Below are 26,122 nucleotides of genomic sequence, written 5' to 3'. Positions count from 1 at the left end.
TATACTTATTTTAAAACTGTGTTACTAGGCCAGGTGCATTAGCTTATGCCTGTAATCCCAGCACTTTGGGAGGCCAAGGTGGGAAGATCACTTGAGGCCAGGAGTTTCAAACCAGCCTGGCCAACATGTTGAAATCCTGTCTGTACTAAAAACACTTCACTTGGGAGGCTGAGGCATGAGAATCGCTTGAACCTGGGAGGCGGAGGCTGCAGTGAGGTGAGATCGCACCACTGCACTCCAGCCTGGGTGACAGAGCAACACTGTGTCTCAAAAAAAAAAAAAAAAAAAAGTGTATGTTACTGATACCAGGAAATTTCAGCCAAGATTCTCTTCCATTTTCTTTTTTTCTTTTTCTTTTTTTGAGACCGAGTCTCACTCTGTCACCGAGGCTGGAGTGCAGTGGCACGATCTGGCTCACTGCAAGCTTCACCTCCTGGGTTCACACCATTCTCCTGCCTCAGCCTCCTGAGTAGCCGGGACTACAGGCGCCCACCACCACGCCTGGCTAATTTTTTGTACTTGTAGTAGAGACGGAGTTTCACCGTGTTAGCCAGGATGGTCTTGATCTCCTGACCTCATGATCCGTCTGCCTTGGCCTCCCAAAGTGCTGGGATTACAAGTGTGAGCCACCGCACCCGGCCTCTCTTCCATTTTCAAATAGGTTATGTAGTCAGTCAACAGGTGGCCATTGTTAATGCTTGTTGCAAGTTTGCTATTCCAGAGATACACTGCTTGACTTTTTTTTTTTTTTGAGACAGAGTCTCGCTCTGTTGCCCAGGCTGGAGTGCAGTGGCGTGATCTTGGCTCACTACAATCTTAGCCTCCTAGGTTCACGCCATTCTCCTGCCTCAGCCTCCTGAGTAGCTGGGACTACAGGCGCCCACCACCACACCTGGCTAATATTTTGTGTTTTTAGTAGAGACGGGGTTTCACTGTGTTAGCCAGGATGGGCTTGACTTCTATATATTTAATATCATTACAAGAGTCAGTAGTATATCTACATAGATATCTGCAGTTCAGGGTCAATATCATTTAATAGTATTTAGTAATCATAACTTCATTTTACTGTACTAATTACATTTATAATTTGACCACATCTTATATAATCATGAAGTATGTGTATATATGTGAGTATATATAAGTAACTTGCTGCAGTCACTTATGTTGCTTTGACCCTCTTTATTCTAGTTGCTTTCACTTGAGTTATCACCATTGTCAGGTTGTCAAAGTAAATTTTCTTTACAGTCTTGCTTTGCTAGTGTCCTGCCTGTTTTTTTTTTTTTTTGTAATTGTTATTATCTTTCAACTTTTCTCCTTTACAGTATAAACAAATCCCAAGGTCAAAAATTTGTAGGACTGATGCTCACTGAGGTCAAAACTACTTGTAGATATGAGGGAAGAGGATCCTTATCCTACAAGTACATGACCTCACATGATTGTAACTAGCCTAACTATCAATATGAATTGTTTTTGAAAGAGGCTTCTGGCAGCCTTTTCCGTTACCACCCAACATCGTATGTACTTCTTACATGTTAAACCCCAGTTAAACTGACTAGCTTGTATTCATCCTACCATGATAAGCTATTTTGCACTTTTGTCTTCATTCATATTCTCCTTCTTACCATTATAGGCTTTCCTCTTTGCTCCCTGATAGGTACCAACTTTCATTCAAGATTGAACTTGGTGAATACTTTGAAGTCCTTCTTGACTACTGACCTCTGTCACTGAAATTTCCAAGATATAGATCTCTTCTAGAGCCTGTATTTCATTGTTTTTATTTACTTATGTCTTCTTCTTATTAGACTGTAGATTTCTTAAGGGCAAGTACAAAGACTATGTTTTAAATTCATTTTCATGTCCCCAATTTCTAGCATAATACCTGACAAGAGTAGTTACTTAATGAGCATTTGTGGAATGAATGAATGAGTAAGTTAAACAGGAAAGAAAAGGTGATTCTAGCAGTTGGTGTGATAATGGTGATAATGTGAATTCCCAAGTGGAGTGCAGCTACACTTTTCCGGGAATATTCAGTGTGGAAAACAGTATCTTTCCCAAGGTCTCACCATAATTATACTAGTTTCTTGGAGTAAATGTATATATAATGTGTGTCTGGAATTTTGTTATTTTGAAAAACCAAACATTTATTATTGGAAATTTATCCACAAAATTTATAGCTGAATTTAAAAAATTAATACTAAATTTCAGTAATGAGTATAATGGAGTTTAAGAACTCTGTTACTTTCTCTATGGAGATCTTGTGTTATAATCAGTCTAAAGCTGGAAAAGGACCCTTCTGCTTGAAAATTATGAAGAGTAAATCAAAGGAGGAGCACATTTGTTACCATATTTAAAGTTCCATTTACTTTAATGCTGTCTTAATTCTGTGTCATGCAATGCTGATGAAAAAGCTTATAATGGCCAGTATTGTCAGAATGACACATTCTTACATGGTTCAGTAGTTTACGCTTCAAAAAACACTCATTTATCACATTACCCCTTTAGTAATATATCAGGCTATAAGTTGATTTTATATTTTGTCTATTTACTGAGATTGTATTAATTAGAAGTTAAATGTTCTTTGACTATCAATATAGTTTTAACTGAGGAATTACAATGAAGATATTAAAAGGAAGCTTAAGGTTTCTGATATTAACTAGGTTCTGTTAAATGATTTCACTTATTTTAGAATATATAGAAATACACCATGTTAGAATGAGTGGCATATTTACTAAGTAATTCAAATAAAGTGGGGAGAGGGTGGAGGAGATTGGAAGGAATGAAATTTTCCTTGTTCAAACTGTAAACACTAAAACCTTTAATTTTGTAGGAAGACATTCTATACTCTGGTCATTCAACTTGTATATCCTTAGTCTATTTAGTAGTCAAAAACTTCTAAGTACGTATGTGTGATTTAATTTGTGCTGCTGAAAAACAGTCATCAAAAATGGCAATAAAAGCCACATAATGAAATAAGAATACTAAAAAAAAAAAAAAAACCACTAAGAATTTTACTGTGTCTCGTTCTTCATTCAATTTTATAATTACAAATCACTTGATTGACTAACTAGACATTCTCAAAGTGAATTATGTATCAGGTTCATTTTTCCTGGTTGATAGTTGACATATGCTGTAACTCTTTCACTTTGTGATATATCAAATTCTTGTAACAGTAATAAGAGATATAATCAGCTCTTTATTTCAGGAAAACTAAAATGCCTTTTCAAAAAATGAAATGCACTTGCTAACATTTTAACAACACAATGTAATTCCTGCCTTCGGATTTCAGGGTGGAATCCACAGTGATGATGTTATTTTTCAGATTAAAAAAGTCTTTCGAATGATTTTCTGACAGGCATAAAACTGTTGATATCAGTTCTATAAGCTGCCTGGGCAGTTGCCTGAGCCTAGTTGCAAAACAGATTTTCTGTTCTTATTATTTAAAAAATGCATGATAGAGAAATTGTGCATTTAAAAAACATTTTCCTTGGAAGGAAATGTAGTTTTCCCTAAATATCCAATTTGCAATGAGGCCATGATGTTGCAAACTTAAAAATGTGGAGCATTCTAATGGTTATTAATAGGGAGGGTCTCTTTTTGAGTAGGGAAAAGGGTCCATAGTGACCTGAATCTTGAGTATTTCCATTCGTTAAACCGAATCAAGGGGGTCAACTCTGCTTTTAAATATATTCTGTTCTCTTTTGACTTAATATGAATTCTTCATGCATAACTCTACTGGCAACTGAGTGGTAGAAAATTCCTTTAGCATAACTGTATTTTCTTTAATCCTATTTATCTAAACAATTGAAAATAAAATGGACACTCTTTTTTTTTTTAATTGTACTTTAAGCTCTGGTATACATGTGCAGCACATGCAGGTTTGTTACATACGTATGCACGTGCCATGGTGGTTTGCTGCACCTGTTAACCAGTCATCTACATTAGGCATTTCTCCTCCCTAGCCCCCCACTGCTCCATAGGGCCCTGGTGTGTGATGTTCCTCTCCCTATGTCCATGTGTTCTCATTGTTCATCTCCCACTTATGAGTGAGAACATACAGTGTTTGGTTTTCTGTTCCTGTGTTAGTTTGCTGAGAATGATGGTTTCCAGCTTCATCCATGTCCCTGCAAAGAACATGAACTTATCCTTTTTTGTGGCTGCATAGTATTCTATGGTGTATATATGAAAATGGGCACTCTTTAATGTTATTGATATATTAAGAATTGAGAATCCTGCACAAAATTCAGTCATTCCCTTAGTAAAAGTGAAGTCACTTCACTGAGAATTCTCATGCATGGGAATGTAGGGCCTGTGTAAGTGTCATTATGAGATCCTCTTACTAATAAAAAAAAATTGTATATGAGAAAGTAATTCTGTGTTTCTCATGAAGCAGACTTATCAGAAGTTAATGGAAGCTTTGTGTATATAAGGACCATAGAATTGTACTGCTGTACCTACCCCTATGTAAAAGCAGAGTAATTAATACCTCAGAGTTTCAGTGCCTTTCCCCTTACTTTCTTTGTTTTTATGAATAAGGTTTTTTCTATTAGAACTAAAAATTGTTTTCTTGCTATTTCATTGTCTTTATAAGGATATGTTTTATAAAAAAAATCCTTATTACCTTTCTGAGTAATATTACCCTTCTGAGTAATATTCTACTGAATTTATGTGAACATATAGTGTAGCAATGTATTATTATACATAGTTGTATATACATGGCAATTTTTTTACCTTAGTATTTTGTTCTCTTTAAAATGATCTAAAGTTCTTGAATTTATGCTTTGACTACCTTGAAATTTAATTTTCAATCCCCTAACACTATTAATTTTGTGCTTAGTAGTTAAAATTGCTACTAAACATCTTTTATGGGATTAAAGTCTTATTCCTGATTAGGCAATGAATTATATAAATAATCAGTTATTACATTCATTTACAAATTATGACTAAAATGTTAATCCTCCAAATATGTTTTTAACAATATAGACCACCCTGGTATAATTGAATTTAAGGAATTAGAAATGGAAAGATAAAGCATCAGTTTAATTAATTAATTAATTAATTAATTAATTTTTCTTTAGGCAGAGTCTCACTCTGTCACCCAGACTGGAGTGCAGTGGCACGGTCTTGATTCACTGCAACCTTTGCTTCCCGGGTTCAAGTGATTCTCCTACTTCAGCCTCCTGAGTAGCTGAAATTATAGGCATATGCCACCATGCCCAGCTAAGTTTTTTTCTTTCTTTTTTTTTCTTTGTAGTTTTAGTAGAGACAGAGTCTCACCAAGTTGGCCAAGCTCGTCTTGAACTCCTGATCTCAAGTGATCCACCCACCTTGGCCTCGCAAAGTGCTGGAATTATAGGCGTGAGCCACCATGCCTGATCCAGTTTATTAATTATAGAAAAAGCTTTAAGTCTTTTTTTAACTTTAGTAGGTTTTGTGAGAAGACCATAAACTGAACTGGAGCCGTAAAATAATGCCATTCTCCAGTCTAATTTGATACATTCTGCGTTTTGACATAGCTGGACATTTGGAATCTAGAGGCATTGTTGTACTTCTTTAGACATACTGAGGTAAACCATGTATGGTAAAATGGGCTTTTGTTGCTGTGACCAGACCATAAGACGTGGGAATGAAAGAACAGCAGGGGAAAGGGGGAGGCAGAAAATATTTTTTTGGCCACATAAATTGATTGAATTAGTTTGATTGTTTATGTTGATTAAACAGATTGTTAGGTTGTCTCCATTTGTGATATACAACTTGATGCTTAATTGCTCCCATTGAGCAATTTAGTAATAGGACAGTCATTGAGAGAGGAAATGAAATATCTGGAGATTTCCTTCAGGAAAACTGAAGGAAAATATTTAAGAAGGAATTTCTGGTTTTTACTTTTCTAAGTAAGTGTGTAAAGGGGTCAGGATGTCCAGTATAAATAAAATCTGCCAGCCTTAACATTCCACAATTTTTACTTTAATCCTTGACACTGATTCTCTCTCCCTTTTTCTGATTGACATGTGCAAGACAATAACATTTGCATTTTTGTAACATGGTCCAAGTGTCTCATATTACATAAATTTATATTGTATTGGTCAATATCAACATTACATTGGTATGCCTATTTTAGTTTTGTATGTTAACACTGACATTTTCTATTCTGATGATATAAGCAGATTTTAAATAGTGTCTGTATATTAATATTTATGGCCCTTTTGAATATTTCTGGTTAAATCCTTCCTTGGCCTGGATTTGGTTAGTTCTTTATTTCTCTTATTTAGGCATATGCTAAAAGTTGGAACTACAGATTAATAGGTATGGAGTACAGAATTATGATACCTTTTTATTACATAAACGCTAAAATGGCATAAGTGTATTTTGTATGATTCTAGGACTCCTTGCTGTTGATATTATAGATAATATGTAAAATAATTCTTTTAGATCCCCTTTTAATTGGATTCAATGATGTTTGGTTTTGATTCTGAGAAATGTATACATTATTTTGCAAAGAGATTCAAGGGACATGGATGTTAACGGTGATAGATGCTGGCTGGAATCAGTAATTTTGGATTGATATCAAAGAAGAACATAAAGAAGGCATTGTTTTAGTTAAAACTAATGGTCTACAGCAACATGTAATAGCATTTAGTACATTCTACTTTTGATGTCTACCTAGTACTTTAAAGCCTCAAATAATATACACTTTTGTTGGTGTATCAGTCAGTATCGTCCAGAGAAACAGAACCAATAAAATACATATATATGCATATACATATGCATATGCATATACATACACATACTCACACACACACATATATGATTTATTTTAAGAAATTGGCTCACACAGTTGTGGGGACTGGCAAGTCTGAAATCTGTAGGGCAGGCTGGCAGGCTGGAAACTCACACAGCAGGTGATGCTGCAGTCTTAAGGCAGATTTCTTCTCATCCAGGACCCTCAGTTTTTGCTCTTAAGGCCTTCAACTCATGGGGTAAGATCCACCCACATTATTAAAAGTTAATCTCTTTTACTTAAAGTTAGCTGATTGTAGACGTTAACAACATCTACAGAACACTTCACAGTAACATCTAGGTTAGTGTTTGATTAAATAAGTGGGTACTATAACATAGCCAAATTGAGCCATAAAACTAACCATCACAGTTGGTCATTCTCTCCCATCCCCCATTATTTATGTCACAAGTCACAGAAATGCCTAATGTCAAACTATGAAACTATCATCAAAGAACATATTAGGCAACTTCCTTGAAATGAAAGCAATCAATTCCAGAGATAATAGCTGGCATCCGTTTGTTCATTAACAAATATGTATTGAATGCTCTGTATATGCCAGTACTGAAAAAGAATGACATGCAAAACTACTTATGGACCCTATTATTTTGTAGTTTGCTGATTAGAGTTGAGGCCTAGGAAAGAGGCAAAATGTGGTTGTTAACCCAATGAAAAAACCGTTTCCCTCTGACTTGCTTCATGTAAATTTTTATTACATAAATCTTATGATAATTGCAATGTATAAAATAGTCAACCTCCTCTTTAAATAATTTATATTTCTTTGATATTGGTATCTAGAGATTTTTGAGAACAGTTTTGGAAAATTTCGAGAGGTTAATTAACTTGCCCACAGTTATACAACCACTAAGTGAAAGAGCAGGAATTCAAACTCAATCCGTCTGAATCTGAAGACCATGATTTTTTCCTATCCCATTCAGATTGTCTCTATATTAAACTTCTTAGCAAGGCTCCTGGATCCCTTGGGACAGCCTCTTGTCTGTGTAAAGAGATGCCTAGACTTCTGTGGATGAAATTTCCTATGATCTCTTTTGGTAACTACAAGTGAGTTTATTTGACTGACTTTGTCTCCCTAGTAGAATGAAAATTATTATGTGAATTATGTGGGTAGAATGAAATGTTTAAAAACTGAGGTTAAGGTAAAATTAATGAAATTAACAACAAAAGAAGAGTAGGTTAAGTAGCTGCTAGGAAAGTATTACAGTATATTCAGGCTTGGGCCAAAAAATGACTAACGTTTAAAGAAATGTGCAGGAGTAAAAGTGTGAGAGAAGGAAGAGAAAAAGAGCAATTTGCGTAAGAGGCAAAAGTGTGGATTAATGCCCACCTACTGCCTTTTATTCCTTAATAGAAGTTTAGCATAGAGTGAAATGAATTTGGCCTTAGAGATAGTGGATGTTTCTATTTTGTGACTGTTCCAAAACATTAAGTCATTTTGTAGTATAGAAACACTAATAGCTGGGAATAGTTACAGCGATACTTAATGCTTGTCAAATAACAAGTGCTCCTCTGATTTTCTAGCCACTTTGTAGCTGGTGATGGGGTTGTGGGGAACTGGGGGTAGGTTACCAGTACTTTATGGTGTATCCACAAAATAGCAGAACCTCTGTCAGCCTTGGTTCTTAAGTGAATATGAAGTAGAAACCCTCATTGATGAATTTTGTGCATGTAGCATAAGTGAGAAATACGTTTTTGTTGTACTAAGCCATGGAGATTATGGGATGTTTGTTATCAAACTGTGTAACCCGTCTTAACTCTATAGGGACTTAAGTGTTCCTCCCTACCCCTGGCCCTGCTAAACTGTCCTCACACTGCTCATACTAAGTCTTTAATATCCAATCCATCTCTGCATACTTTTTCTTATCAAAAGCCCCCCAGTAGGTGTAAACTCTTTGTAGTCATTCTTATAATTTCTGATATCATTGATGTTATTAGATTAGATATACCTACAGAATAACTCTTTTTTTTTTTTTTTTTGAGACGGAGTCTCGCTCTGTCACCCAGGCTGGAGTGCTGTGGCCGGATCTCAGCTCACTGCAAGCTCCGCCTCCCGGGTTCACGCCATTCTCCTGCCTCAGCCTCCCCGAGTAGCTGGGACTACAGGCGCCGCCACCTCGCCGGGCTAGTTTTTTGTAGTTTTTAGTAGAGACGGGGTTTCACCGGGTTAGCCAGGATGGTCTCGATCTTCTGACCTCGTGATCCGCCCGTCTCGGCCTCCCAAAGTGCTGGGATTACAGGCTTGAGCCACCGCGCCCGGCCCTCTTTTTGTGTTTTAGACGGAATCTTGCTGTGTCGCCAGGCTGGAGTGCAGCGGTGCGATCTCAGCTCACAGCAACATCCACCTCCTGGGTTCAAGTGATTCTCCTACCTCAGCCTCCCGAGTAGCTGGGATTACAGGTGCGCCACCAAGCCCAGCTAATTTTTGTATTTTTAGTAGAGGCGGGGTTGCACCATGTTGGCCAGGACGGTCTGGATCTCTTGACTTCATGATCCGCCCACCTCGGCCTCCCAAAGTACTGGGATTACAGGCGTGAGCCACTGTGCCCTGCTGAGTAACTCATTTTTTTGCATGGCTATTACAAATTACTAACAGTTATTCTAATTTTATATTTAAGATTGAGACTTTAAGATTAGGATTTCATATAATTTATTAGGATTATTTGGAAATTCTTCAGAGTATGCTGCCTGGGGACTCGAAAATAATAGCAGGCAGTGTAAAGTCAACTATTTTGAGATGTCTGTTTCTTCTCCAAGATTAAATTATATAATGTGCCAACCCATATAATTATATATTCTACAGCATATTAGAATCCATGCTAGTTTTTATAATAATTTAGGGCTAATGAAAGTTTCTGTCTTCTAATGAATATGCAACTTTCGACAAATGACCGTAATGTACCATTTGCCTTTTTGCCTTGGCTACCTGTGAGCTCATAGTGAAAATTAGTTTTCACTTTTATTAATTTCCTGGTCTATGGTTCCTCGTATAATCATGTTCTATATTTGTTCATTTAATTACTGAGTTCCCACTTATCTTTAGTTTTAAATTAACTTTGTATAAAAATATTTTATTTTTTGAGCTAGAGTCTCAAATATTTTTATTTCTTAGGTCCTGTTAAGTACTTAGTCCCTCCTTTCCCATTTCTCTTTTCTTGCTTTGCAGGAGTCTAATGACCATTGAACTGTAGCCATTACTTCAATTACAAATATTTTCTTCACTAATGTCAGACTGTGGGCCTTTGTATATACACTTTTAACAAACTTTTTGGAAGTGCAATACACCTCACAATAACTTCTCAATGCCGAATCATAGTATTTGAAGACATTTTAAACAACAATTAAACTCAACTTATTTACTGCCAATAATGCACATAAGTCAGCTGAAGTGAGGATAACATGAATAGCACAATACATTATGATTGCTGTCTGGTCAACAGTAATAATAAAAAACTTTCAGTTTTGAGATGTGTCTTGATTTCAGAGATGTTTAAAAAGTTTGTAATTTACCATTGATAAAATATGAGTTTGCTTCTGCAAATATTCCTTCTTCTCTCCTTCTGGAACTCAAGAGTAAACATATATTAGATTTTCTCACCATTTTATGCATGCTGGTTCCTAGGCTACTCTCTGAGTCATTTTTTTTTTTTTTCTGATCTGCCTTCCAGTTCACTAGTTCTATCATTTTCTGGATCTGATCTGCTGCAAATGCAATACATTGAGTTTTAAATTTCAATCATTGTGTTTTCATTTCTAGAAATTTCATTTGACTGTTTTTCAAATTACTTTTCCATTTTTTTGTAGTTTCCTATCCCTGCAGATGTTTTCAATTATGCCATTTACTTTTTTAAATACAGCAAGTGTAGTTTTATAATCTGTATCTGATAATTCTAATATCTGAAGTCTTAATAGGTCTGTTTCAGTTGTCCTGTAATTATGTATATTTTTGCCCATGTTGCTTTGCTTCCTTGTATGCGTGGTTATCTTTGTTACTGCCCTTGCAAAATTATTTGGACAGTCCTGGAGGCTTAGAATGAACATACCTTTTAGGAAGAATTTGCATTTGCTTTTGCCGAGGATCTTGGGATCATAACCTGGTCAGTAAATCCTAATGAGGGCCAGGCCGTGGCCAAAGATTTTTAGACAGACTTTTCCCTCCTTTGCCATTTCTCTTTTCTTTCCTCCTCTGCTCCTCTTAGTGTCCAGACAACCTTCATTGAAGTCCTTGGTGTGGGTGGGAAATGAGGACGGCAGGTTTCATTCTAGGTATAGCCCTTTGAGGTCTAACTTAATGCAGAGAGAGTTTTCTATTCTATGTGCCACCTTACGTGGGATCTTGAGCCTTGATTTCTAAATGCTTTGCCTTTGATATTTCAGAATTGAAGCTTAAATTTACCAACTGGCAAATGTCCTCAAGGCAAATTGGCTTAGGTGTTAGATATTCTTCTTACCAGAAAGGTAAACGCTGGATTTTTTTTAACTTCACCCAGAATTTGGCATGACAGTTCCCCATTGTCAGCTTAGTGCTTTGAGAGATTGCGTTTAAAAAAATTCTGCATTTTCAGTTTTCAGCAGGAGGGATGGCCTCAACTAGTGGTTTTCAACTGGGGGTGATTTTTTTCCCCTAGGGAACATTTGATACTGTTTGGAGATGTTTTACTTGTTAGAACTGAGGTTGGGGGAACTACTGGCACCTGTTGGGAAGAGACCAGGAATGCTGTTGATTGTACTATAATGCACGGGTCACCCCCAACGACAAACAAATTACATAGCCCCAAATATCAATAATGCCAAGGTTCAAATAACCTAACCTTCCATTACTGAAAATAGAAGTTCAAGAAGATAGTTTATACTTTTGAAATTTTTAGGTCTTAATAAATTGTCATACTTTCACAGATTTTATTTCATACTAAGTAATTTATTTCTAATTTTACATTCCAACTAGAGAAAATTTTCTAAGCCAGTTTTTGTTCTTCATGAGTATTACTATCAAGGTCACATTTTTCATGTACTATGTTTTACCCTGGTACTTGTTGGCAGGGTCAGGACTAAGGTGAGATGAGCAAGGCATTTGCCTCACACAAAATACACAATGAATAAAATGTCAAAACTTTACATAAAGACAGAATCACTAAAAGTACTTTGCCATATTGGAACCTGAGGCAAAAAGAAAAATAAGTAGAACTATTTAAAATTTTGATATTTTGTTCATCGTAGATTTTTACATTAATTTTGATTGTTTAAAACATTGCATTAAAATATTGTTTAATGTGTTTGCCGAGTTTTTTTTTTTGACACCCCCTTAAATTCGCACCAATGTGAGTGTCTTGCTTCCTTATTTGATTCTTGCCCTGCTCGTTATTGAGTCATTCTGGTTGGGTAGCTCATACAGGATGGAGAGGCCAGGACTGATACTAGGTTTCATTTCTCAAACAGGACACGTGGAAAGGTTGCTGTCCAAATAAAGGGGTAGTGGAAGGTTTGAGGGACAATGGTGCTGATGTTCAGATTTTTGATTATATCCAGTTATACTTTGAGTAAAAACTGTTCAGGGGATCCAGGGTAAAGTTGCAAAGGCCCCATAGGTATATCAACCAAGCAGTAAGAAACTGAGTTGGTAATCCCAATTTAAGAGAACAGTCATATAGGAAGAAGTCCACTGATATATTTAGGGAGGAGGCAAAGCCACTAGGTTTAAGGCCATAGCTATCAGGATTAGGATAATGATTTCCATTAAGGAAGACTGAAAGACCATGGCTTAACATACTGTTCCTAGGAGGAAAAAGTGTAATGTGAACTCATTTATTCTGACTGGAATACAGGAGAGGCAAAGGAAGCCTCAGAAACTTTATGGTGGGCCTGCTTATCACAGGGGAGGAGTGAGACTTGGGAGACACCATGGAAACCAGTTGACTGTATTTACCATTCTTGCCTCCTTCCAATTTATCTCTCCTACCTCAATGTGGTGAATGACCAAATGGTAAGATGTACATGAAGTGTGCTTTAAAGCAGTTTAGGTATTTCTTACCTCAGTCAAAATTAACTCAGATACAAGGGTAAGACAGAATCTGCAGGTGGAAGGTGGGTACATTGGTGACACTTACAGGTGGTTGGGGGAAACCTGAGGCAGGAGAAAAGAAAAAGTGAGGCTAATGTTGGAAAGTGTTTTGAAGCATTAATTTTTAAACTGCTAAAGTAAAAAGTCATTTTCTTCTATTAAACCAGTAATATGTGTGCCATCATAAGCACGCATATACTTGCACAGTAGAACAGAGTGACTATTTTTTTGTATTGGTGTTCCCATGCTTTTTATCCCCCGGAGTCTGTCAATTTCAGTTGTACCAAAATTTTATTGTATTTTCCAGTGGCAAAGTGTACACTTGTATGTGTGTTTTTGTGTGTGTTTAAATTGTTTTTGAAAGGAAAAATTCTTGTTTATCTTGGCATGCACATTTCTAGGATATGTTCCTGTTTTAGATTTTTAGTGCAACTCCACTAAAACCATAACAGGTCACTTTTGAGTTAAGTGTCAAAAATCATGTTAAAACTACCTCTATCTATTTGCTTTATAGAGGAAACACTGAAGGCTTCAAAGCAACTGTTAGTGTTGGAATGTCAGAAAAGTAAATGGATGCTGGCAAGCAGATAAGATTCCATGAGAACAGCCCCTTGAGCCTATTTGGTAAAATACTAGAGCTGCAAAGAATGATGGACTTTGCAAGCAGAGCGAGCTACAGCCCTTGAAATACAAAGAAAGAAAAGGAAATAGAAACCAGAAACATCTTTATGGAGACTAGATCTCAGGACTATTCTGAAAGATCTTACTTTTTTCTCTTTAAACAGGTGACAGATACTCATCAGACATATTCCTTCCATTCAAAGAGGGTATTCAACATTAATGATTCTCCATTTTCTTTTTCATGACACATTTATCCCCAGATACCCAAACATCGTTTTTGCATATTTATAAAACCAATGACAACTGTAGTATAAAATTTTTGAAATGATGCTGGTGATGATTTTAAAACATTCAGAGTAAACTGATCACATAGAAATGTATTAAGTTAATCAATATTCCTGAGTTGTACTTATGGTCATGAGGCATATTCTAGGAGCCAAGTGATTTGCCTTTTTGATTGTACGTGGTGGGCTTATCTTGGGCTAATTCACATAGGTTGTCTTAGTATCTTAAGACACTGACACTGCTTTATTTTTTATTCCTTTCTGTCTCTTATTTAATTAAAATTTAATTGACATATTATATGTATTTATAATATGTACATTATACAAGTATATGTATATATGTATATATGATATACTTGTATAATGATCCAATCAGGTTACTTAGTGTATCCATCGTCTCATAATCATTTCTTTGTGCTGAGAACTGTCAAAAGCTCTCTTCTAGCTGTTTGTAATAGAGAATACTTTAATGTTAACCATAGTCCCCTTACTGTGTAATAGAACACAAGAACTTACTCCTCTTGTCTAATTGTAACTTTGAACCCATTGACCAACCTCTTCCCATCCTCCATTCACTCCTTCCCCAGATCCCTCTCCAGTTGCTGGTAACCACTGTTCTCTCTGCCTCTATAATTTTTTTGAAGATCCTATGTATGAGTGAGATCGTGTGGTATTTGCTTTCTGTATCTGGCTTATTTCACTTAACATGTTGTCCTCCAGGTTCATCCATGTTGTCACAAATGACAGGATTTCATTTTTTTTAATGGATGAATGGTATTCCATTATGTATATATACCACGTTATCTTTATCCATTCATCTGTTGTTGAATACTTAGGTTGATTCCCTATCTTGGCTATTGTAAGTAGTGCTGAAATAAACATAGGAGTGAAGGTATCTGTTTTTTTGTTTTGTTTTTGAGATAGAGTCTTGCTCTTTCACCCAGGCTGGAGTGCAGTGGCGCAATCTCAGCTCACTGCAACCTCCACCTCTCAGGTTCAAGCGATTCTCCTACCTCAGCCTCCTGAGTACCTGGGATTACAGGCTCACACCACCACTTCTGCCTCATTTTTGTATTTTTTGTAGAGATGGGGTTTTGCCACATTGGCCTGGTTGGTCTCGAATTCCTGACCTCAAGTGATCTGCCTGCCTTGGCCTCCCAAAGTGTTGAGATTACAGGCATGGACCACTACACTTGGCCCAGATGTCTTTTTGATATACTGATTTCCTTTCCTTTGGATATACAGTAATCCTCCCTTAACATTGTCTATAAGTTCTTGAAAACTGACTTTAAGTGAAGTGATGTGTAACGAAACCAATTTTTACAATGGCTAATTGATATAAACAAGGGACAGTTCCTATGGTATATTTCTGATTATAAAAACATCACTAAACTTCTAAAGACCCATAACACTTCTAGTACTAAACATTGAAGTAAATGTGAATTATATGTATATTTAAGAAAGATTAATAAAAACAAGATAATTATTTACTCTTTTTTTTGTGAATCAGTGAGTGACAGTGGTTGTAATGGCAGTGCATTACATCAAGGAATAAATGTTTGTGAAGAAAATTTATAAGAAGCATTTCCTACAACTGCTTAGTTCAAAAACAATTACAAATATGGTGGGCATGCTCAACACTTTCATGCAGCATTTGTTTGTTGTACATTTTTGTGATTATTGTATATTTTGTGAATATTTATTTATTTATTTAATTTTTCATTTTTGAAACAGGGTCTCACTCCCATCACCCAGGCTGGAGTGCAGTGGCGCAGTTATGACTCGCTGTAGCCTCAGCTTCCTGGGTTCAGGTGATCCTCCCATCTGAGCCTCCCAAGTAGCGGGGGACTATAGGCCCATGCCACCATGCATGGCTAATTTTTTGTATTTTTAGTAGAGATGGAGTTTTACCATATTGTCTAGGCAGGTCTTGAACTCCTGAACTCAAGGGATCTGCCTGCCTCAGCCTCCTAAAGTGCTGGGATTATAGGTGTGAGCCATTGTGCCCAGCTGTGACTTTTTATTTAAAATAATTTGTATTCATTCATTCATTCATTCATTCATTTTCCAACCCATTATGCCAGTTCAGGGTTGTATGTGGCTGGAGTCCATCCCTGCAGCTCAGGGCACAAGGAAGGAACTAGCCTTGGACAGTACACCATCCCATTGCAAGGCTCACTGACACCCACACTCACTCAGGCTGGACCATATAGATATGCCAATTCACCTACCATGGACATTTTTGAGATGTGTGGGGAAACTGGAATACCCAGAGAAAACCCACGCAGACATGAGGAAAATGTGCAAATTCCAGACAGACAGTGGCGTAGCTAAGAATCCATTTTTTTCTTATGTGACTTTTAATGCAAGGACATTGAATGAAACAATGTTATTAGAGTACCTGCTGTATATCCATTAGTGGGATTGCTGGATCATATATGGTAGTTCTATTTTAAGATTTTTAAAGAACCACCATACTGTTTTTTTATAATGACTACTAATTTACAATCCTATCAACAGTGTGTTTCTTTTTTTCCACATCCTTGCCAATACTTGTTTTCTTTTGTCTTTTTGAAAATAGTCACTAACTGGAATGAGGTGGTATGTCATAGTGGTTTTGATTTGCATTTCCCTGCTGATGAGTGATGTTGAGCATTTTTTCATATACCTATTGACCATTTGTATGTTGTCTGTTGAGAAATGTCTATTAAGGTCTTTTGCCCATTTTAAAATTGAGTTTTGTTGTTGTTGTTAAGTTCCTTATATATTCTGGATATTAACCCCTTGTCAGATGTACAATATGCAAATATTTCTTCCTCTTCTGTAGGAGAATAGGAGAATATTTGTTTCTTCACTCTGTTAATTGTTTCCTTTGCTGTGTAAAAGCATCTTAGTTTGATGTAATCTCATTTATGTATTTTTGTTTTTGTTGCCTATACGTTTAAGGTCTTATTTAAAAAATTCCTGTCTAGCCCAATGCCATACACATCTCCCCTATATTTTTTTCTAATAATTTCATGATTTGGATTTTATAGTTAAGTCCAATCCATTTTGAGCTGATTTTTGTACATGGCGAGTGTATTTGTACATGATGAGTGTATTAGTCCATTTTCACGCTGTTGATAAAGAAATACCTGAGACTGGGCAATTTACAAAATAAAGAGGTTTATTGGACTTAGAGTTCCACATGGCTGGGGAGGCCTCACAATCATAGCAGAAGGCAAGGAGGAGCAAGACACATCTTACGTGGATGGCAGCAGGCAAAAAGAGAGCTTGTGCAGAGAAACTCCCATTTTTAAAACCATCAGATCTCATGAGACCCATTCACTATCACGAGAACAGCACAGGAAAGACCCACTCCCATGATTCAATCATCTCCCACCAGGTCCCTCCCACAACACGTGGGACTTATGGGAGCTACAAGATGAGATTTGGGTGAGGACACAGAGCCAAACCATATCAATGAGAGGTAGGGATCTATTCTCACTCTTTTACGTATGGATATTCAGTTTTCTCATTGTCATTTATTGAAGACATTGTCTTTTTTGTAATGTTTGTTCTTTGCACCTTTGTTGAAAATCAGTTGACTGTAGGTACATAAATTTATTTCTCAACTCTATTCTGTTCCATTGGTTTATTTGTCTGTTTTTACGCCAGTACCATGCTGTTTTGGTTATTATAGCTTTGTAGTATATTTTGAAGTCAGGTAGTGTGATGCTTCCAGCTTTGTTCTTTAAGCTTAGGATTGCTTTTGCTATTTGGTGTTTTTGGGATTCTATATTAATTTTAGGATTTTTTTCTATTTCCATGAAGAATGTCATTGGTATTTTGATAGATATTGCATTAAACCTGCAGATCACTTTGGGTAGTATGACAATTTTAACAATATTCTTCCAGTCTATGAACATGGGATATCTTTCCATTTATTTGTGCCCTCTTCAATTTCTTTCATCAGTGCTTTGTAGTTTTCAGTGTAGAGATCTTTCACCTCCTTGGTTAAGGTTATTCCTAGGCATCTTACTTTTTGGTAGCTATTTGAAATGGAATTGTTTTCTATTTTTTTTTCCACATAGTTCACTATTAGCGTATAGAAATTATGCTGATTTTTGTATGTGGATTTTGTATCCTGCAACTTTACTGAATTCATTTATTCTAACAGTTTTTTTTGGTGGAGTCTTTAGGGTTTTCTATATATAAGATCATGTCATATGCAAAAAGACAGTTTTACTTCCTCCTTTCCGGTTTGCATGCCTTTTATTTCTTTCTCTTGTCTAATTGCTCTACCTGGAACTTCCAGTATTATGTTGAATAGAAGTGGTGAAAGTAGGCATCCTTGTCTTCTTCCTGATATTTTGCATGATGTTAGCCATAGGTTTGTCATATGTGACCTTTATTATGTTTAAGTGTCTTGTATATTTAATTTGTTGAGAGTTTTTAATCATGGAGAGAAGTTGAATTTTGTCAAATGCTTTTCTGCATCTATTGAAAAGATTGTATAGTTTTTGTCTGTCTGTTAATGTGGTATATCACATTTATTGTTTTGTATCTTTAAGATGAATCCCACCTGATCATAATGAATGATCTTTTTAATGTACTGTTGAATTTAGTTTGCTTGTATCTTTTTGAGAATTTTTGCATCTATGCTTATGAGGGATATTGGGCTATAGTTTTCTGTTTTTATTGTGTTTTCAGTATCTTTTTATTTCTTGCTTCTTACAGACTTATTCTGTTGTATATATCAACATGTTAACACTGTTTTAAAGTTTCATGTTGTCATGTATATGCTGATTGTTTAAAACTTTTGCCTTTATTGTAGAAGGAAATCTCTCTCTAAGGACTTCTGTTTCTATTTTAATTTTTAAATTTTTTGTATTTATTATTTTAAAATAGTTAAGTTTTTCCTCAAATATTTATTTTCACATTGTTTTTTATTTTTTTCTTTTTACCTTCTCTAATGCATTTTTTAACTTATTATTTTATAGTGGCTATAGTTATGCCACAGACATGACCAAAGAGAGAGCTTTGTCACAGATGAGCAAAGGTACGACCTTTATTCCTTCCATTTTTGTTGTCTGAACCTCTCATTCTGTTAAATCTCTTGCTCTAGTAACACATGAGTTAACTTTCCTTAACATACTTTCTGCTTTGCAGATATCATATTTAGTCTTTTGGAAAAAGTATTGCTTCCTAAAATTACATACCATCCAATTCCTATAGATGTCTGTTTTAAAGTCTGTGTTTTCTGAAACATAGTTTTTGGCTTTTGGACAAGTAGTGACAATGGAGAACCAAGAGTTAGGAGCATCCCACTTTGGAAATGATCTTCCATGTGATATGCCTAGCCTAATATTGCTAATAACGTAGATGGTGGTGAACTTCTTTAAAAATGTTCACAGGAGGTGGACCAATAGAGGTTCTTAAATCAGATTTTTGGTATCGCTTTTACACCAGCTGGATCGTAATTTACTTATTTCCTGGATGATCTACTTCTCTGCCTGGCAGGGTCATAGGATAATCCTTTGGGTATAGGCCTTCCATATAGGCCTTCCTACATCATTTTTCTCATTATTTGAATTAAGAATGTATTTATGGATACTGAGTAAGGAAAATGAAAATCTTACTATTAGGAATCATATGATTTTAAGTATGGAAAATGGGATTTATTTTCATTAAATTGTTTCATGATAACTTGTTTAATGTTAAATTAAGGATGCCTTTATTTTGTTATTTCTTATCTAATTCTTTTTTTTTTTTTTGAGATGGAGTCTGGCTCTGTCGCCCAGGCTGGAGTGCAGTGGCGTGATCTTGGCTCACTGCAAGCTCCGCCTGCCAGGTTCGTGCCATTCTCCTGCCTCAGCCTCCCGAGTACCTGGGACTACAGGCACCCGCCACCAAGCCTGGCTAATTTTTCTATTTTTAGTAGAGACAGGGTTTCACCGTGTTAGCCAGGATGGTCTCAATCTCCTGACCTTGTGATCTGCCCGCCTCGGCCTCCCAAGGTGCTGGGATTACAGGCGTGAGCCACTGCACCTGGCTTCTTATCTAATTCTTATTAGGAATTCTTCATTTTAATTGTTGTTGAGTGAATAATATTTTGTCTTAGAAAAGATTTGAGTGTGAAATAAAAAGACTTATTATAGTAAGAAAAATACAAGGTGTGGTATTAGAACACCTGGATTGGCATCTTCACTTTATTATTTACTAGCCAAGTAACCTTGGATAAGTCAAATCTTTCTTAGCTTTACTTTCTTCATCTGTAAAATAGGAATGATAGTATTACTTCACAGGGTAATTGTGAGACTCAAATGAGATAATTTTTGTGAGGGTGCTTTATAAAGCAGTATATGATATTATAATTCTAAGTAATAACATGTTATTTTACTTGAATACTTGTATACTTTGTTTTCTAAAGGCGATGTTATTTTGTTGCTGTTGCTGCGACACTCGCTCTGTTCCCCAGGCTGGAGTTCAGTGGCGCAATGTCGGCTCATTGCAGCTCCGCCTCCTGGGTTCAAGGGATTCTTGTACCTCAGCCTCCCAAGTAGCTGGGATTTCAGACAGTTTCACTGTGTTGACCAGGCTGGTCTTGAACTCCTGGCCTCACGTGATCTGCCTACCTTGACCTCGCAAAGTGCTGGGACTACAGGCATGAGCCACTGCGCCTGGCCTAAAGGCTATGTTTTGAGAGGCAGTAAAGTTAAACGACATTGCTTAAGGCCAAATTTTAAGCCTTCCTCTTACTAAAAGTATATCCTCACCTCTTTAAGTCTTACCCTCCTCTTCTGTAAAATGAAAATGATAGTAATATCTATCTCACAGAGTGGTTTGAAGATTGAATCAGCTAATCGATGTAAAGTGCTTACAGTAGTGCCGGGTACATCCAATAAATGTTACCTGTCATCATTATCATTCTTAGATTAAAAAAGAGAACTCTTTTCCTAAATTAAAATCCATTATTTACCATTTATCTACTAGCTTCCCTGCTGTGAAGTATCAAGGCAATTAATTTAATTTTCCTTAGTGGTGAATATATATAAATACAATGGTATAGTTTTCTTGACTTAAGACAACTCATTCATGCTGTACTTATTTCAGAGAGTAGTTATTCCTGATAAATTGTGTGCATACAGCATTTTTGTAAGTTTGATTATGTTTTGAGTACAGCTAGGAAATTCAGAAAATAACTCGTGAAAATAAATCCATTGAATAATAAATGACCCTTTGAAATGTGATCACTCACTAATTTTTTCATTCTTAAAATCAGTTTTCACAGTTTAAAAAAGAAATCTGGCTACATTTGTACTCATTAATAATTTGTGAGAATTAATTAATTTATTTTAAAGGAATCACCAAAATGATCAAAGCGTCAGCCTTGAGGGATTAGTTCAAACATGCTGGAGATAACGGATTTAATCAAGTAATTTCTTCAGGTAAAAGCCTAATGTAAGGTAAAGTCTGACTAAGACAAAGACTAGAGTTTTGAAAACACATGCATAGCTAAAAGATTGTGTGATTTTTGTTGTGTACTGATAAATTTAGCAAGATCTAGGACAGTGTAATGGTTGAGATTAACTTGTAATATTCAGGTTAAAAATTTATGCTTTTTCTCTTTTCTGTGGAAGCCATGAGTTATACCTTACCATCTGTGGTTCTAGTATGATTGCTTTCACATTTTGTGTATTAATAATTTGGTGCCGTGTACACATAAAAGTAATTAAATAATTGATGATTGCTGCATAATCCAATACTGATTTCAGCCAAAATGTTTCAGTTTTCACTTAACCATGAGTCTGAGGCTCATGGTTTCTGTGGCAATCCAAGGTCAGGTGACCTGGATATGTCCTGCCAAACTGTTCCTGTGGAATAAGTAAGCTGTTTGTAAACAGGATGGCAAAGAATTCTCTCATAAGACTTTAAATTCGGAAAATATATGAGGTAGCAGGGCAATAGGTCACAGGTCAAAGGTAATAAGCAATTTTGGGTCTGTTCTTTTGTGAAGGCTTTGGCTGCCTTTCAGACTGAGGTCTTGGAAATAGTTCACACACAGGCCTTCTGCCAACAGACTACTGAGAGTTGGCTGAGGCAGGATTCTATTGCACAATCCCCTCCCTCTCTTTCTCCCTCTCTGTCTTGATGTCGAAAGTTACAAAAATGCAAGGAATTTTATAAAAACTAAGTGTACAAAAGATGCAACAAAATAATATATGTTTAGTAAATTTAGAACAACTTTTTTTCTGAGGGACAGTAGTCCAAAATTTGAATTTACTGTAATAAATTCTTGCAAAATTGGTTGCAAAGTATGTTTTAGAAAAGCAGTAAGTATTTTAAAATAACTAAGAAGATTAAAAATATTGGCAGAAAAACTTGGGACAATTGTAGGCTTTTTGAGGAGGCGATGTATCTCTGTTCCACCTAAGCCACCAGAGGTAGTCTTTAAACAACCTAATAAGATAGTTTAATTAATGAGCTTATCTATAAGTATATGTTATGATATTTAATTATGTGTGTTGAAGAATACACACAGTTATGAAGAAAAAAGGTAGAGTTAGGCTTCCTCAAAATTTCTTGCCTTACTTTAGATTTATTGCTGCTGTTATTCTTGCTTAGAGTAGGAATTCATTACAGGAGTAGAAATAAATAAAGTGAATATTAGATTTACCTTCTCTGACATTAGACCTTGGCTTGAAGGACTTTCTTCAGTTCCTTGGTTGTTGTATTAGTCTGCCTTACTAGTTTGTTTTCTCTTTCCTGTTTGTATGCTACTATGGAGTTACTTCGATCTTGGTCAGATTTGGCGTCTTTTCACTCCTGGGTTGTAATACTTTGTTAATAAAGATGTGAGACACTGGAAGTTCTTAAAGTAGATGATGGAAAGTTGAGAGACAATGAAAAGATGATAAGGGAACTATTCTCAAAAACAAAGTATGAGTCATTAGCCACTTTAACTGTAAATACACTTCTTTGGGATGGTATCAATCATTTACAAAGAAATCATCCAGTTCATTGGGAAAAGAAAAACATTCCTAGTGAAAACCAAACCATGCAGTTTGGATCATAACCAGTGAGACCTTGGCTTTCGTTATTTTATCTGTACTAATGAGGACAGGCATAGGTGGGAAGGATGGGACTTTCCAATGTGTTTCATAAAGTCCGGTTTCTTCCTTCCTTTTAGAATAGTCAAACTTTTTTTTTCTTTCAAACAGAATTTTCTGGGAATATCTTACTTCATAGGCGGTCTTGTCTTTATCTACTTTCTTCAGTAAACTCTGAAAGAAAAAAGCTTCCTGGAAATTTGGGCAATCTTTTGCCATTATTTTCCTTTCCTTGAATTTCTTGATATCATGAGTACTGCTGCAGTATGGGATATTATGTATATTGGTAAGCAGGCTTCTCTTGTATATTTGTTTTTTATTAAACAGAATGACAAGTTCCTTTTCCCTTATTTATTAACTTCCAGCCAGGATGTTGAAAAATTGAAAAATGGCAGCTCTTAAAATAATATATCTAAAAAGTTTGGGCAGATCTTCATTTATTTTCACCATGTAAAAGTTGTCAAAGACAAATTTGAAAAATATTTACTCCTTTTTTTTTTTAAAAAAAAAAATTAAACTTAAAAGTAACCTTAGACAAATCACTGAGCCTTTCTAAACCTGTTTTCTTATATAGTAAATGAAGGATATAACCCAGTATTTAAGGTTTCTTCCAGCTCCAAACTATCATGCGTTTGAGCAAATGTTGTTTCTAGGACTGAAGAACTCTCTGCCTTGCTATCAAATTAGGCATTTTCATCATTTTTTCTCAGTGAATGAAATGTTAAAAAGCAAATCAAGACCTTGATGTATGAAATATGCCACAAATCCATTTTAAGAGGGGGCAGTTAGAATTGTATTCCCTTGTTTATCTGTTTCTCTTTGCCACTCAACTACTAGTAAGGTTGTTACCATTGGTCCTTCTGCTGCTGCCTCCAACGAGAGGCCAAGACTAGACTGATGAGACTGGCAAGTGAGAAATCTCTAGGGCCTAAAGGCGAGGAACCAGGTATTCCTTGTTGGAACTGGAGATTCATATTACTGGTACAGAAATCTCCACTTAAGAGCCATGACTAGTATGAATATATAAAAGCCTTCAAATCGCCTGCAATCCTAGCACTTTGGGAGGCTGAGGCGGGTGGATCACGAGGTCAGGAGATCGAGAGACTATCCTGGCTAAAACGGTGAAACCATGTCTCTACCAAAAATACAAAAAATTAGCCAGGTGTGGTGGCACGTGCCTGTAGTCCCAGCTACTGGGGAGGCTGAGGCAGGAGAGTTGATTGAACCCAGGAGGTGGAAGCTGTGGTGAGCTAAGATCGCACCAGTGCACTCCAGCCTGGGCAACAGAGCGAGACTCCGTCTCAAAAAAACAAAACAAAACAAAACAAAACAAAAACCCCCAAAACAGAAAAAAGGCTTCAAATTGTAGGTGGGTGGCAGGCCCTTAATCTAAATTAGAAATAATGATATTAAAATCTGAGCTTGAGTCTGTCATTTATTACTTCTGTGATTTATTTTTGGACAAACCATTCAACATGTTTGAGCCATAGTTTTAATTTGTAAAATGGGATACAGAGCTGATGTAAGGGTACAATGAGTCAATTAATGTGAAAAATCTTTGTAAACTCTGAGGCTTATCACACAGGTTATCTCCTGTTTTTGCTAAGTGGAAAAAGTTGTAACTGTTGTACAAAGTAGTTACAGAAAATAACGTTTCCTTTTTTCTGCAACCTAGCAATTTATTATTTATATTTTATATTAACTGACCTACATGTGTAAAAATGAGGTTAGAGTTTTGCTATAATATCGTAATGTGTTTGAATTGAGAACAAGGAAACCTGTATCCACAACATTTCCTTGATATGAATTAATTTCTTTTATTAAAAATGAGGCAACATATGATTAAATAATTCACCTATGGTCACCTTGGCCTTGACTCCCCAGGAAAAGAAATGAAGAGAGTTGCAGGTACTTTCTAGTGAATAATGTATTAATAGGGGGGAGAAAAAGAGAAGATTTTTAATTTTTTGGTCAAATTTCTGCTTCAATTAAGATGATTACCAAAATTTTCACGATGTCTGTAATCCAGGTGTTACTCAGACAGTGGTGGTCCTGCTATGTTTGAAACTTGACTTCTTTATCTGTCTTCTGGCATATATGAGTTGACATTTGACTCCTTTCAGTCTCAGCACAATTGCCAGTAATTTTGGTGCACCCCATACCTTTAAAACAGGGTTGTTTCAGGAAATTTATTTCCTTCTTTTCTTCTCCAAGAGTAATAACAGCAGCTTTACTAACTGTCATTTGCATTATGCGAGAAATAATCTTTAGTGTCACTTATCAAGACTTGTCAGCATAAGAAGTTTAAGAAGTCTATGCATTCTATATGCAAATACATATTTTTCTTCTTCACTACTTAACAGTCTATTTTTTAAAATTATACTTTAAGTTCTGGGATATATGTGCAGAATGTGCAGGCTTGTTACATAGGTATACATGTGCCATGGTGGTTTGCTGCACCCATCAACCTGTCATCTACGTTAGGTATTTCTCCTAATGCTGTCCCTCCCCTTGTCCCCAACCCCCGACAGAACCTGGTGTGTGATGTTCCCCTCCATGTGTCCATGTGTTCTCATTGTTCAACTCCCACTTATGAGTGAGAACATGCAGTGTTTGGTTTTCTTTTTTTGTGTTAGTTTGCTGAGAATGATGGTTTCCAGCTTCACCCCATGTCCCTGCAAAGGGAATGAACACATCGTTTTTTGTGGCTGCATAGTATTCCATGGTGTATATGTGCCACATTTTCTTTATCCAGTCTATCATTGATGGGCGTTTGGGTTGGTTCCAAGTCTTTGCTATTGTGAATACTGCTGCAGTAAACATATGTGTGCATTTGTCTTTATAGTAGAATTATTTATAATCTTTTAGGCGTATACCCAGTAATGGATTGCTGGGTCAAATTGTATTTCTAGTTCTAGATCCTTGAGGAATCATCACACTCTCTTCCACAATGGTTGAACTAATTTATACTCTACCAACAGTGTAATAGCATTCCTATTTTTTCACATCCTCTCCAGCATCTGTTGTCTCCTGACTTTTTAATGACTGCTATCCTAACTGGCATGAGATGGTATCCCATTGTGGTTTTGATTTGCATTTTTCTTTTTTTAGTATATGTGCTGCCGGAGCACTGATTTGTATTTCTCTAATGACCAGTGATGATGAGCTTTTTTTCATAGGTTGGTTGGCTGCATAAATGTCTTCTTTTGAGAAGTGTCTGTTCATATCATTTGCCCACTTTTTGATGGGGTTGTTTGTTTTTTTCTTGTAAATTTGTTTA

At 36.1% G+C, this 26,122-nt stretch overlaps 1 long non-coding RNA gene across 1 annotated transcript in view; it reads left to right on the top strand.

Moving 5' to 3' along the window:
- Positions 1 to 26,122, top strand: part of LOC105513408 — a 167,834-nt gene that overhangs the window by 11,025 nt on the left and 130,687 nt on the right. The window lies entirely within an intron of this gene.

Source organism: Colobus angolensis, unplaced genomic scaffold (assembly GCF_000951035.1).
Source record: "Colobus angolensis palliatus isolate OR3802 unplaced genomic scaffold, Cang.pa_1.0 Scaffold23, whole genome shotgun sequence".
Taxonomy (NCBI): domain Eukaryota; kingdom Metazoa; phylum Chordata; class Mammalia; order Primates; family Cercopithecidae; genus Colobus; species Colobus angolensis.
This window is presented reverse-complemented; position numbering and strand designations above follow the sequence as displayed.